This window comes from Ranitomeya imitator, chromosome 2, assembly GCF_032444005.1.
Source record: "Ranitomeya imitator isolate aRanImi1 chromosome 2, aRanImi1.pri, whole genome shotgun sequence".
NCBI lineage: Eukaryota > Metazoa > Chordata > Amphibia > Anura > Dendrobatidae > Ranitomeya > Ranitomeya imitator.
Window position 1 is genome coordinate 36831618 of NC_091283.1, and position 12869 is coordinate 36844486.

A 12869-nucleotide genomic window follows, 5' to 3' on the forward strand; every position below is an offset into this window, starting at 1 on the left:
ATGATCACAAGAACAGTGAGCAAAAATCCCAGAACCACACGGGGGGACCTAGTGAATGAACTGCAGAGAGCTGGGACCAATGTAACAAGGCCTACCATAAGTAACACACTACGCCACCATGGACTCAGATCCTGCAGTGCCAGACGTGTCCCACTGCTTAAGCCAGTACATGTCCGGGCCCGTCTGAAGTTTGCTAGAGAGCATTTGGATGATCCAGAGGAGTTTTGGGAGAATGTCCTATGGTCTGATGAAACCAAACTGGAACTGTTTGGTAGAAACACAACTTGTCGTGTTTGGAGGAAAAAGAATACTGAGTTGCATCCATCAAACACCATACCTACTGTAAAGCATGGTGGTGGAAACATCATGCTTTGGGGCTGTTTCTCTGCAAAGGGGCCAGGACGACTGATCCGGGTACATGAAAGAATGAATGGGGCCATGTATCGTGAGATTTTGAGTGCAAACCTCCTTCCATCAGCAAGGGCATTGAAGATGAAACGTGGCTGGGTCTTTCAACATGACAATGATCCAAAGCACACCGCCAGGGCAACGAAGGAGTGGCTTCGTAAGAAGCATTTCAAGGTCCTGGAGTGGCCTAGCCAGTCTCCAGATCTCAACCCTATAGAAAACCTTTGGAGGGAGTTGAAAGTCTGTGTTGCCAAGCGAAAAGCCAAAAACATCACTGCTCTAGAGGAGATTTGCATGGAGGAATGGGCCAACATACCAACAACAGTGTGTGGCAACCTTGTGAAGACTTACAGAAAACGTTTGACCTCTGTCATTGCCAACAAAGGATATATTACAAAGTATTGAGATGAAATTTTGTTTCTGACCAAATACTTATTTTCCACCATAATATGCAAATAAAATGATTAAAAAAAAGACAATGTGATTTTCTGGATTTTTTTTTCTCAGTTTGTCTCCCATAGTTGAGGTCTACCTATGATGTAAATTACAGACGCCTCTCATCTTTTTAAGTGGTGGAACTTGAACTATTGCTGACTGACTAAATACTTTTTTGCCCCACTGTATACCTGAAGATCTCTAAATCAAGCAATCACATTGGTTGTAAATATAAGATGGAAAGGTATACACTAGTGATGAGTGAGTATACTCGTTGCTCTGGTTTTCCCGAGCACACTCGGATGATCTCCGAGTATTTGTAAGTGCTCGAACATTTAGTTTTCATTGCCTCAGCTGCATGATTTACAGCTGATAGACAGCTTGAATACATGTGGGGATTCCCTAGCAACCAGGCAACCCCCACATGTACTCAGGCTGGTTAGCAGCCATAAATCATTCAGCTGCGTCAACAAAAACTATATCTCCGAACAGTTACAAATACTTGGAGACCACCCGAGCGTGCTCGGGAAAACCCTAGCAACGAGTACACTCGCTCATCACTAGTATACACACATAGAATATAAATAACATTTAAATAATGGATGGTAGTGTGATGCATAGAGGAAATAGACATACCGTGTATATGTAAAAAAGCAAAAGAAAGTAAACAGGGTGTGTAATAACCATGCTCCAAGGTGTGACAGTATGGGAGTCTGACAAAGGGAGAACAAAGCCAGTGCAAACAAACGAGCTGACCAAGGTGCAAAATCATACAACAACCACATATGTTTAATACACATTCATTGCACACATCTCAGCAACCGATATTTTGCATGATGGGGCAAACAGCATCACACATCAAGGTTAGATACAGAAGCTCAGCAGAAAGTCTCACATATGATAGAATTAGGTACGCCATCATACATGGTAGACTTAGATACACAACTCAGCAGGCGATATCATATATTATAAGATTAGATACATTAGCTGAAAAGGAATCGTTAGTGCTGGGCAGGCAAGGGTTAATTATCAATGAGGAAGGTTGCTTAATTGTTTCGTGTGACTTCCTTGTTGCCCAACTTTTATGGAATGTCAAAGACGTGATATAACAATTATAGAAGAACAACATCGCTGACAAACTGTCTGGAGCTCACCTTTGTAGGTGGTAATTAGTAATAAAAGCAAGGCTCTAGGTGCATGTAGGTACAGTATGATTAGAATAATGGTGTTTTAGTTAATCCATCAGATTGGTGACAACTTTTGATCATTGGGGAATGCAGCCCCCTTCATAAGGTATAATGCAGCCCCCCTCATATAGTATAATGCAGCCCCCCACAGAATAAAATGTAGCCCCCTCAGAGTATAATGTAGCCTCCTCAGAGTATAATGCAAACCCCTCATAGGGTATTATGCAGCCCCCCTCGCAGGGTATAATGCAGCACCTCTCATAGGGTACAATGCAGCCACCCACAGAATATAATGCAGCCACCTCATAGGGTATAATACAGCCCCCCTCATATAGTATAATGCAGCACACTCATAGTTTATAATGCTGCCCCCTCATAGAGTATAAAGCAGCCCCTTCATATGGTATGATACAGCCCCCTCATTGGGTATAATGCAGCCCCCCTCATAGGGTACAATGCAGCCCCCTCATAGGGTATAATGCAGCCCCATCATAGGGTATAATGCAGCCCCCCTCGTAGGGCATAATGCAACCCCCTCATAGGGTACAATGTAGCCCCCCACAGAATATAAAGTAGCCCCCTCAGAGTATAATGTAGCCCCCTCATAGGGTATAATGCACCCCCCTCATAGTGTATAATGCAGCCCACTCATATAGTATAATTTAGCCCCCTCATAGGGTATAATGCTGCCCCCCTTATAGGGTATAATGCAGTCCCCCCCGACAGAATATAATGCAGCCCCCTAATAAGGTATAATGCTACCCACACATAGGGTATAATGCAGCCACCTCATAGGGCATAACACAGCCCCCTCATGTAGTAGAGACTCTGCAGCGTGCATTAAGGTATTTATCCGGAGGCTCTTTTTGGGCAGCAAATATATATATATATATATATATATATATATATATATATATATATATATATATAAAATTAGAACAGCATCATATTACCAAATTTGTAGTGCAAAGCTCTCCAAACCAATACTCCAATGGTTCCAACAATATGCAGAAAAAAGGAAAACAGCACAAAAAAAATGATAGAAAAAGTGGGCTTTAATGCCTGAACGGCATGGCAACGTTTCGGATTTCCAATCCTTTTTCAAGCAGTGAACATACAAATGAAGTGGGTATATATAGCTAATACACATGTTCTCTATTAATCATCATTAAAACAATAATCATATTTCAGACATCAGTGCCTGTATACTTCATATTCCAATAAAGTGCATCAGTGACTGTGTTCATGGATATAAGAATATATCTTGAAATAATATAAATCACATGAAGTGCATAGTGAATGTTCTGTCCTCACTAGTTGAGGCAGGCTCATACGTAGCTATACAGTCAGCTAAACCGCTATACCGGGGTCCAATAAGGAGACTGTGGTTGAGTCTGTGCTTTATTAAACGTAGTAGTATATTGATGCGGTGAAACTGTGAACAATAATATACATAGAATCAGTGCATGGTATAGAACAGATACATACTACACATGATGTACATTATGCATAACATTTAGAAGGCTAGTAACTGAACTAGGAGTACAACTGGTTAAACTAAGCTAATATAGAGCAGGAATATCTATATGAAGCATAAAGACATACCGGCAATGCAATCGCAAGGGGGATGAAGTGAAGCGTCTTTCCTTGCAGGCAAACTGAAGAAAGTGAAAGGAAAAATGGAGGGAAATGGAGGCTGAGCTACCATAATGCATTGCAAAGGAGGAGGAGAATCAGACATGGATAATACAAAAACAAGATTGAACTGCCAACATAACTCTGACCGCTAGAGGGAGCCAAAGCATCACAGATGAATAAAGGCATGAATATATCAATACTGTATACTGAGGAAACTGCAATTATGCAAGCAAATAATCAGGGTAACAATATTAGATGGCGGAGACAGAACACTCCCCGTCTGGCATCAACGGATGTCACTACTCCTTTCTTCCGAAGGCAACAATAGGACCAGTTCAGATACCGGTCTGGAAAATGTCTTAGGTTCATTCCCTTTGGTCATCCTTAGCTCAACTTTTCGGACGTTGCCGTCCTTGCTCGGGAACGTTGCGGTAACTAGGCCAAGTGGCCACTGGTTTCGGTGAATCTGACAGTCTTTCACAAGAACAAGGTCACCTATGTTCAGATTAGGTTTAGCAGATTGCCACTTTGTACGTGGCTGCAGGGTAGACAAATATTGTTTGCGCCACCTGTCCCAGAAAGTATATGCAAGACTTTGTACCTGTCTCCATTGGCGCTTGTAGAGGTCCTTAGCGTCGAATCCTCCTGGAGGGGCACTGGACAGTCCCGTTTTCTGGGTAAGTAGAGTAGCTGGAGTCAATAACAAGGGCTCCTCCGGGTCGTTAGGAACTGGAACCAGGGATCTTGCATTGATTATAGCTGCAGCTTCAGCCATGAAGGTGATTAGGCTTTCGTGGGTGAGCCTCGCTGCTCCTTTACATTCTTCCATGTCACAAGTTCTGGTGGTCCTGAATGAGCGAGCTATATGAGTCAGGCAGGTAATGGCTCGAGTAAGTGACTTCCAACTTGAGAATCTGTCGAACCTGCAAGATCCAAGCTGGATAACAGAGGTCATTGTATGTAGTGTAGACACCTGAGGGCGGATTTCAGCATCTGAGTCCTCTCCTACTAGTTCAAAGGTGTCTGGAAAACATTCCTCAATGTACAAGAGTTTTGGTCCAGAGAGCCATGTTGTGCTTCCTAGTCGACTTGCGTCAACTGCTCTAGTTGCATGATCTGCGGGATTCTGGTCTGTGGGTATGTAATGCCACTGCTTTGGGTGAACTGATCTCCTGATTCGTAACACTCTGTTATTGACATAAACGTAGAATCGCCTGGTTTCGTTGTGGATATATCCCAGGACTACTTTGCTGTCTGAGTAGAACTTGGCCTGTGTCAGGTCGATATCCATTTCGGATGCGATGAACTCCGCTAACTCAACAGCTAAGACTGCGGCACAAAGCTCTACCCTGGGTATAGTGTGCTCTGGTTGTGGTGCGAGTTTGGCCTTTCCCATAACGAAACCAATGTGGCACTGACATTTAGAGTCTACAGTTTTGAGGTAGGCAACAGCGGCAATTGCTTTGACAGAAGCATCTGCAAATACGTACAGTCTTTGGCTCTGTATCTCAGTAGATGGCACAGGGGTGTATGGTCTTGACATATGCAAGTTGGAGAGTGCCGCTAACGAGTTCTTCCACTCTTCCCACTGGATCCTCTTATCAGGTGGCAGAGGTGCATCCCAGTCAGATGTTTCCCTAGTTAAGTCTCTTAGTAGGGCCTTGCCTTGTATAGTAACAGGAGCTGCGAAACCCAAGGGGTCGTACAGACTGTTGATGGTAGACAGGACGCCTCTACGTGTGAAAGGCCTTTCTTCCTGGCTGACCTGAAAGGTGAAAGTGTCTGATTGTAGATTCCAGAGAAGCCCGAGGCTGCGTTGCATTGGTGCGGGGTCTGACCCCAGGTCCAGGTCTCTGAGACCATTACATAGGTCTTGAGAAGGGAACGCTTCCATGAGTTCTTGGCTGTTTGAGGCTATTTTATGAAGCCTAAGGTTCGAGTAGGCAAGCATGTCCTGAGCTCTCCTGAGAAGACTGATGGCAGTCTCATTTGAAGGCATGGCTTTTAGACAGTCGTCGACATAAAAGTCCTTTTCTATGAATTGTCTGACATCTGCTCCGTATTCTGGTTCTCCTTCCTGAGCTGACCTTTTGAGTCCGTAAATGGCGACTGCAGGTGAAGGACTGTTGCCAAAGATGTGCACTCTCATGCGATACTCTGTGACTTCTTTAGTAGGATCATTGTCTCTGTACCAGAAGAATCTTAAGAAGTTCCTGTCTCTCTCTCTCACAAGGAAACAATGGAACATTTGCTGGATGTCAGCGATGAAGGCAATGGAATCCTTACGGAAGCGCATAAGTACACCCAGTAGTTTGTTATTGAGGTCTGGTCCTGTCAGCAGAACGTCATTCAGGGAGACATCATTAAATTTAGCACTGGAATCAAACACGACTCTGATCTGGCCTGGTTTCTTAGGGTGGTATACTCCGAACATGGGTAGGAACCAGCATTCTTCAGAGTCTTTGAGAGTGGGAGCTAGTTCTGCGTGACGGTTTTCAAAAATCTTTGACATGAAGGAGAAAAAGTGATCTTTCATCTCTGGTTTCTTTTGCAGATTACGAATGAGAGAGGAGAAACGTTGTAATGCCTGATTTCTGTTGTTCGGTAGACGTGGTCTGTGGGTTTTGAAGGGAAGAGGTGCGACCCAGCTGTTGGTCTCATCTTTAACGAGTCCCTTGTCCATTACCGCTAAGAACAACTTGTCCTCTACCGACATTGCCACTTGGTTGTCCTGCTTAGTTCTCTGGAAGACTGTGCACCCTAACTGATCCTCATAGCTTCCCGACACTATACTGCTGTCGTGAGTAAAGTCTATTAGATGGTTGGGCAGTTGGATGCTGTGTGGCAGTTCCCTGACATGGAACTCATTGTTACAAGGTTGAAACAGAGATGGACGTCCTTTCTCCAATGTATTTGTCAGCATGCTTGTCACAGAAGATGGGGTGTGCATGCGTCCCAAGCATACGTTGCCAATTATGACCCATCCTAGGTCTAGCTTTTGGGCATAGGGAGCATTGTGGAGTCCATTGATATGACGTCTCACTTTATGAACCTGCAGGATATCTCTCCCCAACAGCAGAATTATCTGGGCCTGCTGGTCGAGTTCCGGTATAAGGTGTGCTATTCGTTTTAAGTGAGCGTGATGGATTGCTACATCTGGTGTAGGGATTTCAGATCTGTTGTCTGGGATCTGGTTACATTCGATGATCGTAGGTAGTGGTAGGCAGAATTGTCCGTCTAAAGACTCGATCTGGTAGTCAGTAGCTTTCCTGCCTGCTGTTGTCACAGTACCTGCACACGTCTTTAAGGAGTAGGGAGTGCTTGGCCCTTTGATGTTGAATAGGTCAAAGAACGTTGATCTAGCCAAGGATCGATTACTTTGATCATCCAAGATAGCATACAGTCTTACAGCTTGGTCTCTATGGCCCTTCGGGTATACTTTGACGAGGCATATTTTTGAACAGGACCTACTGTCTATTGTCCCTTTGCAGACCTCGGTGCATTGTGAAGTGATCTCTGGCGTAGCTGTATCAGTGTTCCTTTCCTCCCCGCCATGCTCACTGTCAGCTGGCGTGTTTTGTGTACTCCATGGAGCTGGGCCAGGGTGTAGAGCGGTGTTATGATCTGTGGTGCCACATTCTGTGCATTTTACACTGACCTTGCAATCCTTGGCGAGATGAGCTGTGGACGAGCAGCACTTGTAGCAGATACCGTTTTCTTTCAGGAAGCTTCTGCGATCTGGCATAGATTTTCCTCTGAAGGCTCTGCATTTCAGGAGAGGATGAGGCTTCTGATGAAGTGGGCACTGCTTGTCAGGGTCCTGCACCTTTGTCTCTGATTGGGAGCAGCCAGCAGACCTGTAATTAGAACCTGGAGAAGAAACATAAGTCTTGTGTACTTCCACAGATGTTCTGCGTGGATTTGCAGGTGGCGACGGTGTGGCATATGGTATTGCAAAGTCAAAGCTGGGATTGTTTCTAATTCTTGCTTGTTGGTGTATGAAGTCAACAAAAACGGAGAAGGGAGGGAATGGAACGCTGTGTTTGTATTTGTACGTGGAACCATGTGTGAGCCACCTCTCCTGTAGATTGTAGGGCAACTTCTGGACTATAGGGTTAACACCTCTGGCTGTGTCGAGAAATGCAAGTCCCTGTAGGTCGTCCTCGTATTTGGCAACTTCGACTTCCTTTAGCAAGTCGCTTAGCTCTCTAAGTTTCTGGAGACCTTTGTTAGATATTTTAGGAAAGTCATTGTTTCTTTTGAACAAGGCTCTTTCTATTACTTCTGCTGAGCCGTAACACTCATCCAGCCTTTTCCAGATCTCTTTGAGGCCAGTCTCAGGGCGGTTTATATTAATGGCTCTGATCCTTACTGCGTGTTTGACTGACTCTTCTCCCAGGTATTTGACTAACAGGTCTATCTCTTCCCTGTGTTGTAGCCCCAAGTCTCTAATGACATTTTGGAAGGAAGCTTTCCAAGCTCTGTAACCTTCAGCTCGGTCAGTGAATTTCATGAGTCCCTTGGCAACCAGTTCACGTCGTGTGAAGAACTTGGCAAATTCTGTCGTGAACTGGTTGTCAGCATAGTATACTGGTGATGGGTCGCCCTGATAGTGATGTGAGGTGCGTTCGTACCTGTTAGTGTCCTCATGGTGGCGCCAGCCGGTGTCGTATTGCTTCGGCCTGATGTACGGTGCGTCAGCAGGGTGATCCACGTTGGTTACCTGATGAGGGGCAAGGTAGTCATTAGCAGAGTTGTTTTGCCTCACATTTTCGAGTTTGTTTCTGTCCTGAGCCTCGTGACGACTCTCGTTCACTTCGCTGGAGGTGTCGTATTCTGGTTTTGGTACTGGTTCAGGGTTATAGTTTGGTTCAGGAAGTTCATTAACATACTGAGATGTGCGTTGTGGTGAGTCTTGCTGTGGGAACTCCAGACTCGACATACTGCTTTGGCTATGCAGCTTGGGATTTTGCGCGGCTTCTAGCGATTCTGCTTTGGTGAGGGCTGCGGCAGCTTCCCTTTTTGCTGCTAGGCTTTCTAAGGCGGCATCCACGCGTGCCTTCTCTAACTGCGTTCTTCTCTCTTGGTCGGCTCTCTCTAAGCGTGACCTTCTCTCTTGCTCGTCTCTCTCTAAGCGCGACCTTCTCTCTTGCTCGTCTCTCTCTAACAGTGACCTTCTCTCTTCGTCATCTAGGCGTGCTTTTTCTAATTTAAGTTGCATCTCTTGGTCAGCAAAGCTCGCTCGTATTTTGGCGGCTTCAGCATTTGCGCGGGCAATGGCGACCGCGCTGCTGATGGATGTTGTCTTTGAGGAGACGGAAGTAACAGATCTTGTCCTATGTGATTTGTGAGACATGGTGTCTTGGGAGAGTGCTTGGCTGTGCAGAGATTGCTGCAGCTGTATTCAGTCTCTGTGTAGCCGGTGACTTGAATCCCACTAGTTGGATGGCTGCCGTTTCACTGTTCTGTCCTCACTAGCTGAGGCAGGCTCATACGTAGCTATACAGTCAGCTAAACCGCTATACCGGGGTCCAATAAGGAGACTGTGGTTGAGTCTGTGCTTTATTAAACGTAGTGGTATATTGATGCGGTGAAACTGTGAACAATAATATACATAGAATCAGTGCATGGTATAGAACAGATACATACTACACATGATGTACATTATGCATAACATTTAGAAGGCTAGAAACTGAACTAGGAGTACAACTGGTTAAACTAAGCTAATATAGAGCAGGAATATCTATATGAAGCATAAAGACATACCGGCAATGCAATCGCAAGGGGGATGAAGTGAAGCGTCTTTCCTTGAAGGCAAACTGAAGAAAGTGAAAGGAAAAATGGAGGGAAATGGAGGCTGAGCTACCATAATGCATTGCAAAGGAGGAGGAGAATCAGACATGGATAATACAAAAACAAGATTGAACTGCCAACATAACTCTGACCGCTAGAGGGAGCCAAAGCATCACAGATGAATAAAGGCATGACTATATCAATACTGTATACTGAGGAAACTGCAATTATGCAAGCAAATAATCAGGGTAACAATATTAGATGGCGGAGACAGAACAGTGAATATCTCTTAAACATATTAATAGACAATTAAAACTAAACAGATGTCCCAATCTAGTATATAATGAACAAAGAACACACTTACAGGCATATCGCCGCATGTATTCAGTTCTCGGCGTCTTCCTAGAGTCACTGCGCATGTCTATGGCTTCTGACCTGAGACACACAGCATTATGGTCAGCGCCTGCGCACTAGTGCTCTAAAGACATCGGCGCCATCTTGGAAAAGGGAATATCCCTATTTCCAAGCAAATACATATACAAACTCTGCAATTTATAGCAAATATCTACTTTTGATTAAGCGCTAGCCTCATAGGTCTCTTTAAAGTGCTAGAGAACACAGTATAGTTTTATTTGGCTAAAACAAGCGCTCTTTGTTATATACTTGGACGCACCCACAATGTTTAATGTGTCATATATGTATAATTATCAGGACACAAATCCATAAAAGATCCACGAATATTTTCCCAACTAAATGGGTATCGTAGGTGTACCCTTAAAAATTACACCATGTCATATTTCCATCATAATATTGCAAACAGACACATGTACAGACAAGTGAGTGCCATCCATATATTTATTAAGATATTAGCAGAGTATTATGCCGAGAAAAGAAAAAGAAAGGAACATCATTTTCTATACGGGATATATTTTTCCCTTCATAGATTGGGACATCTGAAAGAAAATAAAAACAACATATATGAGAAGGGAAATGCCAAATATTACAAGACTTGATTAATTTTGAAATCCACATTTAGTCCATATGGTTTTAGTGTATTAAGTTTAACAATCCATTCTAGTTCTTTCCTCTTAAGCAATCGCACACGATCTCCTCCTCTTCTCTGAGCAGGAATCGTGTCGATAATACGAAATCGTAGTTGTTTTTCTGTATGCGATTTCTCTACAAAGTGCTTGGAAACAGGCAAATCCATACGTCCCTTCCTTATGGTATGTCGGTGTTGATTAATCCGAGTTTTAAAATCACAAGTTGTTTCACTGACATACCATAAGGAACAAGGGCACTGTAACAAATACACGACAAAGTCAGAATTACAAGTCAAGTAATGTTGTATCCTGAATACCTCCTGAGTGACCGGATGGGAGAAACTTGCTCCCTTGAGCATCATGGTACAGTTGATACATGATAGACATGGGAAACATCCCTTTCTATCTTGACCAGATAAAGTTGTCTGACTGCACCTTTTGAACGATCCAATATCGGATTTAACTATGGCAGAACCAATAGTGCGATTGCGTTTATAAGAAAATATTGGTGGATTGGAAAATTCTTTCACATGTGGTAAACATTTAGACAACATTCCCCAATGTTTATATACAATATTTGAAATTTTACCACTCTCTTCACAGAAAGATGTCACAAAGGGTATAGTTAGTTCTTTTTTTATAAGGCTTTTTCTGAAGAAGATCATCCCTTTTCAACCGATCTACCTTGTTTTTTTGTTTTAACAGGAGATTATTGGGATAGCCTCTATCTGAAAATTTTTTTAGGGTATTTTCCATGGATTCTTTTAAGGAATCTTCCCTACTCTCGATTCTTTTGACTCTAATTAATTGGCTGAAGGGGATCGACTCTTTTGTTTTTTTTCGGATGTTGACTATTGAAGGGAAGTAAGTCATTTCTATCAGTAACCTTTGAATACAGTTGAGTCGTTAATCTGTTATTATCAATTTTCACATTCACATCCAAAAATTGAATATTTGTATTTGAATGTACTAGAGTAAATTTGATTGTATCATCAACCGTATTCAAATAATCATGAAATTCAAATAATGTGTCTTCGGGACCAGTCCAAATCAAAAAAATATCGTCTATGTATCTCCACCACGCAGTTACATAGCTGAAGTGGGGAGACACATAGACGAAACTTTCCTCGAGGATGCTCATGACAATATTTGCATAGGCTGGTGCCATATTTTCATTTTTTCTTTCATAGGGTCTAGTCCTGAAAAAATCAACGTTAGGTGACAAATTTTCATTATTATAACAGTTAGGTTTGTTTTTCAATAACCAGTAACCTTTTTTCCTCCAATTGCCTGCATTATCTCTTTGCCAATTATAAATGTTCCCATCTTTATAGTCATCCATGTCCCTGTTCCATTTTCTGCGTTTTACATCCTCCAACTCAAGACGCAGCTTGTCAATTTTAATTTTAATGGATTCTTTAAAGCTGTTCCATTCTTCCTCTCTCATAAGTCCTTTAAGTTCCATTTCCACCAGGGATAGATCACAGTTCAGTTTTTTGGTCTCCTGCTGTAGGTACAAAAAAACAAGGTAGATCTGTTGAAAAGGGATGATCTTCTTCAGAAAAAGCCTTATAAGGCTACGTTCAGATTAGCGTTTCCCGACGCTGCCCCGGGAAACGCAGCGGCGACGCACGCGTCATGCGCCCCTATGTTTTACATGGGGGACGCATGCGTTTTTCTTGTTGCGTTTCCCGACACGTGCGTCGTTTTTGACGCTAGCGTCGGACGCAAGAAAACGCAACAAGTTGCATTTTTCTTGCGTCCGATTTCGTCAAAAAAAGACGCACGCGTCGCAAAACGCAGCGTTTTTTCGTGCGTCGTGCGTTGCGTCGCCGACGCAGCGGCGCGCAACGCTAATCTGAATGTAGCCTAAAAAAGAACTAAATCGTATACCCTTTGTGACATCTTTCTGTGAAGAGAGTGGTAAAATTTCAAATATTGTATATAAACATTGGGGAATGTTGTCTAAATGTTTACCACATGTGAAAGAATTTTCCAATCCACCAATATTTTCTTATAAACGCAATCGTACTATTGGTTCTGCCATAGTTAAATCCGATATTGGATCGTTCAAAAGGTGCAGTCAGACAACTTTATCTGGTCAAGATAGAAAGGGATGTTTCCCATGTCTTGTTGTGAGTTCTGTTGTCGGGCTCCCTCCTGTGGTCATGAATGGTACTTCGGCTGGTTCTGTCCATGGACTTTCTCTGGTGGCTGTGGGTGTTTCTGAGTTTCCTTCCTCAGGTGACGAGGTTAATTCGTTAGCTGGCTGCTCTATTTAACTCCACTTAGATCTTTGCTCCAGGCCACCTGTCAATGTTCCAGTATTGGTCTAATTCACTCCTGGATCGTTCTTGTGACCTGT